Raw genomic sequence first — 6,082 nt, 5'->3', positions numbered from 1 at the left:
CCTTTTTTATTTTACCGAGGTTTGAAGTGGCTGTACTCTGGTTCCCAATTCATTCCCAGTCCACTTCCTCCAATCTACTGTAAAATTGTGTCTGCACCTTCTGGTGGCAAAGTACATAATTATATGATTTAAGTGAAAGGTTTGTTTTAATGTGCCCACTAGAATGAGATTTTTTTTCCCCAGGAATTGATTTGTATACTGTCTGAGGATACAGCAGCTTGACATTTTAGTTCCCTGCCTCCTTTCAGCTAGGTCAATTTAGCACCACATTACCAATGTTTTCCACTTGTTTGCTTCTAGGATCAATGGACCTGGGAATTTGCTAAAGATTGAACTTCAACATTCTAGTTGTAAGGAGGCTGGCTTACTCTGCTTCATATCCTGAAGTGGGTATGCTGGCGTAAACACAGTAAAAAGTCTGACAACACCAGGTTTTAGTCCAACCTATTTATTTGATAACATACTCACAAGCTTTTGGGGTTAGCCCCTTCATCAGGTGAATGGAGAGTTCTGGCCTCAGAGCATATAAAGCACAGACAGTTTAGTTCTCTAAACTGTCTGTGCTTTATATGCTCTGTCTGAGGCCAGAACTCTCCATTCACCTGACGAAGGGGCTAACCCCAAAAGCTTGAGTATATTATCAAATAAATAGGTTGGACTAAAACCTGGTGTTGTCAGACTTTTTACTGTGTTCATATCCTGAAGCCAGATTAAGGAGGAAACTTCCCACCACACTGGGTTTTGTAGCTTTTTAAGTGAGCAGCAGTTTCTCCAGTTGCTGGGTTTTTTTTGCACATGACTTTGCACTATGCAGGGACAAATGCAAGTTGTGGCTAAGCACAGCCTAATTTGTTTGCAAGACTTGGTTACTTTTGGTAGTTGGTCAAGACTTTCTGCATTTGTCAATTTATTCAACACTTTCATTGCAGCAGTATTGCCTGACTTTTACTAAAGCCCCTAAAACCATGTTGGAAGCCAAACTAGACAATATATATTGTCTTTCCTCCACTTTTTAAAACTGGGTATGTTTAATTGCACACAAAAATAAGACCATTGTCATGCCTGTTGTATAAAGTAATGAAAAAGTTTTTAAAACCTCTGGTATAAAGAAGCAGTGGGACAGAATAGTGGGGGCGGGGGGGGGGGGGCATTAAAAATATACAACAGGTAGCAATTGCTAAATGTTCTTTGCACAAAGCATTTGCAACAATATAGATGAGTTGATAGCAGATTGCAACATACAAGTATGTATTAGTTATTACAAAAACCTGGCTGCTTGAGCAGTGCTCCAAAAGAACAGGCTAAAGGGGAAAGGCTGTTGAGCATTGTTAATTGAGGAAAGTTTCAGAGCAATTGAGCCATGATAAAGGCAGTAGATAGTGATGATGTAGAATCAGTGAGTTGAAATTGTGACTAGCAAGGGGAGAAAGGCAAGAGTGGGAGCAGTCTATAGGTCACATTTTGGGGGTCTATCAAGAAAACAGCTTGAATGGGGAAATATCAAGGACCAATTTGAAGGGAACTGCAATTATCATGAGATTTTAACCTGCATATTGATTGAACAAACCAAATGAGCAAGGGTAGCAGAGAATTTGTGGAGCACATCATGGGTTGCCTTGCTTCGGACTTGGCAGCAGGTTATTCTTAGATTGGGTTTTGTCATGAAAAACCCATGGGGTACAGGTCCATAGGACTCTTAAATCAGCCTCGCAGGTGGAGGATGTGGTCAAGAAGGCGTATGGTGTACTGGCCTTCATTGAGGGATTGAGTTTAGGAGTCAGGAAGTAATGCTGCAACTTTATAGGACCCTTGTTAGACCCCACTTGGAGTACTGTGTGCAGTTCTGGTCACCTCACTACAGGAAGGATGTGGAAGCTATTGAGGGTGCAGAGGAGATTTACAAGAATGTTGCCTGGATTGGGAGGCATACCTTATGAAGATAGGTTGAGGGAGTTGGTCTCCTCCCTAGAGAGATGAAGGTTGAGAGGTGACCTGATCAACATTATAAAATGTTGAGAGGTATAGATAGGGTGGATTCTCAGATGCTCTTTCCCAGGGCTGAAATGGTGACTACAAGAGGACACAGGTTTAATGTGCTGCGAAGCAAGTACAGAGGATGTTAGGGGAAAGTTTTTCATCTCCAGGATGGTGAGTGAGTGGAATCAGCTGCTGTCAGTGGTGGTAGAGGCAAGCTCGCTGAGGTCTTTTAAAAGACTTCTGGATGAGTATATGGGATCTAATGGGATTGGGAGTTAAATAGTTCTATGGCTTGGTAGGTATAGATGTGATTGGTGCAACTTGTGGGCTGAAGGGCCTTGTGCTGTACTGCCCTGTGAAAGATTAGGGGATCCTTAACCACAGGATCCCTTAGGGTGGTAGTGACTGTAATATTCCAGATGGTTTGAGTGAATGTAAGACCATAACCAGTGTGTCTTCAACTTAATGGCAGTTATAATAATGAGGGAAGTATTGTCTAAGGTGAGCCAAGAAAGAAAGATGCAGGTCAGTCTGAGCAGGTGCAATATTCAAACAGCAGGAGTTTATGCCAATCACAGGGATACCACCAGAAGCAAAATCTATCCTTTAAAGGAGGTCAAAGATAATGTATAAGTGGCATGGGATAGTCTCTAGGATCCAGCAGCAAAAGATTGAAGAGCTATAAGATGGGAGAAAATTAATTTTGAGTACTTGTATGCAGTATAAAGTTTTTGTATATTAAAACCAGCAGCTGAAGTAACTATGGAACCTCAACTGAATGAGGCTGGGGAATTAAACATCTAATTAAACTACACTAGTCTTTGGAAGATATCAGACTGATTTTTCAAACAACATGATGGAACTTAATTTCTTAAACACTCTTACTTGTCTGCCTTTAGCCCCTTTTTTTTAAAATTACAAGTTGCCAGGACCAGGTGAACTGCAAGCTAGCCACTTAATGGAAATGGCTACAAAGATATTGGTTGAAATTTTTGTAACTTGCTAAATTCTGGAAGGATACTGGCCAGTGACTCCCTTGTTCAAAAAGGCAGGGAACCAGGTAATGTCTAGTATTGACTTGGCAAGATGTCAAGAGGAAATAGCTAATCATTTTATGAAAGCTGAAAATCCAGGCTATTCAAGATTTTTATGAAAGGTAAATCATGTTTGACAAATTTGCTTCCATTTTTGAGGATGGAACAGAGTAGATAGAGGGGAACCAGTGGATGTAGTAGAGTTGGAATAAGTTTTTTTTAAAGATGTAACAAATGGAATGCCACAAGGATCAGTTCTCAGCCTAAAATTGTTTACTATTTACATTCATGAAAGGTTTCCAAATTTGCCATTGATCCACAGATGGATGGAAGGGCATGTTGTGATGAGGGAACTTTTGATTCTGCAGTGGGATATAGACTATGACTGGACAAAAGCCACATGGGGAAGTGTGAGGTCATGCATTTTGGTAGGAGGAATCCAGGTAGATCATTAGATAATGGAAAGAGACTGCAGTTGAGATGTACAGAGGAATCTAGATGTTCCAGTGTATGAATCTCAAAGCTAGCAAGCAGGTCAAGCAAGTAGTTAAGAAAAATGGCATTTTGGTCTTTATTGCAAATGGGTTAGCTTTAAAAAGGGAGGTTTTTATTGCAATGAACACATTCACGATGCTTCCAGAAATTCTATCATTTTGGCCCCCCTGACCTCAAATGCTACCTTAACACCAAAGGAGGCTAATGCCCAGGATGAAGGTTGGCTGAGACAATATTGGGTCTGTATTCCTTGGCATTTAGAAAAGAAACCTGATTGTATTCAAAAATAAGATGGTTAGATGCTCCCACTAGTTAGTGGGAGTTGCAAACCAAACAGGAAGTGTAAAATGGAGCAGAACTTTACTTTTTTACCCCTACCAAGGCGAATTGTGGAGTAGATAGGAGCTCAAACTTGACTGAATGGGGTTCCTCCAGGAACTCTCATAGATGGAATTTCATAAGTGACCCTGCCCACCCAATTAAGAACCTTATCCCACCTGCTCTCAATCTTTCAGATTGCTGGATATGGTTAGGGAAAATAACATTTTACACTTTTTCCCCTCGAGTGGGGTGGGGGGGGTGCAAGGTGTAGGGGAAGCCCAAATTGGGGTGTTCTCCCTACCCTTCCTGGATGTTGGACTTTGAGGTAAAATGTTGTAGTACTGCTTCAGGTAACTGCTATGTTTGGCCTAGTTGAAGCCAGTCTGATTTTTAATATTAAAGTGTTTTCTCTCTATCCCAAAATCTAGTATTCTGCAAACAAGAGACCAAGTATTAGTATAAATGGTTCAAATGATGAAATATTGCAATGATAGGTGGCATCTTGTATAGATGAAGCAAAGGTACCAGAGAGTGGGGGGGAAGTCTCAGGATAAAACCATGAGCTCATGGCCTTTGGATTAATATGCAACCACACAGGCCCTATCTCTGCTCAGGAAGTACTGGGATGCAATGAATGACGCAGGGGTGGAAATCCAGCTACCACCATTGGTACAAGGCATGGTAATGTACACTCCAACAGGAACCAGTAAGTTAAAGCCTTGTACCCAAGACTAGGCTTGCAACAAAACACTCTCTCATCAAGCTCCTCATCACTTAAACTCAAACTCATTTTCCACCAAGGGCATTCTACTGCTAAGAATCAAGATATCAATCAATATCTGAGCTAAAACTCTCCTTCCCAACAAGATAAGAGAAACCTGCTGGGGCTAATTATAATTAAAAACACTGGCATTAGCACTGCTGCCTCATAACAGCTTGAGTCACGATGTGGAGTTTCATGTTCTCTTTTTGTGTGTGAGTTTTCTCTTATCTCCCACTGTGAACCTTATAGTTATGCCCCCTAGTAACAGCTACATCCACCTGAGGAAATAGTCTCTGCATGTCCACACCATCTAGCCCCCTCATCATCATTTTAACTTCTATTAAGTCATCCTCCTCCATTCTAAAGAGAAAAGTCCTAGCTCCCTCAGCCTTTCCTCATAAGACCTGCCCTCCAAACCAGGCAGCATCCTGGTAAATCTTCTCTGCACTCTCACCAATGCTTCCACATCCTTATAGTGAGATGACCAGAACTGCACACAATATTCCAAATATGGTCTCAATGTCCTGTATAGTTGCAGCACAACCCCATGACTCTTAAACTCAAACACCCTGTTAATAATCACTAACATACTATAAGCCTTCTTTATAGCTCTATCCACTTGAGTGGCAAGTGCATATTTTCACAAGAAGGATACCAGGAACAGAACAGAACAACACAACCTCAAGAAACAGGATACTGTTGCTTAGGGAGCTTAAACCTCAAAACGGGACAGACTGGAAGTCTCCGTATAAGACTACTTGAAGAGGACAATCTACTCCTCCAACAGCGTAATCTCCAACTGAAGAAATGCTGAACTGAAGCACCCAGAGCTGCTGAGGTCTCCCAGACAACAGGATACTACATCCCCAGGGGAGCCAAGCCTCAAGAAGGGGGGCAGTCCAGAAATCTTCAAAAGGGGTCATCTCACAGGAGGGCAACCTAACCCACCCAACATACCCTCCACTTAACCAAGATGAGTTCACAGCTCTGAATTCTTCTGAGTGTTGCATTGGTAGCAAATTCACAATATTGTATTCATTTGGGACTGAATGCAGCAATATTGAGAACAGGAACAGAGTAGTTATGGGATGAATAATCAAGAGACCTAGACTAATGACCAGGAAATACAAGTTCAAATCCCATCTTGGCAGCTGGGGAATTTCAATTCAATCAATTAAATAAGCCTGGAATGAAAAGCTACTTTGGTAACAGTGATCAAATAATTGCTGGATTGTTGTTTGAAAAAAAAAACCTACCTTTTTCATTAATGCTCTTTAGGGAAGGAAAGTTCTGACCTGGTCTGGCCTATATGTGATTGTGGACCATATGTGCTTTGACTCTTAATTGTCCTGTGAAATGACCTAGAAAACCAGCCATTCAGTTGCACCAACTGCTTTGATATGATGTGGATTTGCTGACATTGGACTGGGGTAGGTACAGTAAGTAGTCTCAACACCAGGTTAGTGTCCAACAGGTTTATTTGAGAGCATGA

The sequence above is a fragment of the Carcharhinus amblyrhynchos genome, chromosome 7, assembly GCF_965287045.1.
Source record: "Carcharhinus amblyrhynchos chromosome 7, sCarAmb.v2.hapA, whole genome shotgun sequence".
NCBI classification, from domain to species: Eukaryota; Metazoa; Chordata; class Chondrichthyes; order Carcharhiniformes; family Carcharhinidae; genus Carcharhinus; species Carcharhinus amblyrhynchos.
The sequence above is the reverse complement of the archived record's forward strand: the minus strand, read 5'-3'. Positions refer to the sequence as shown.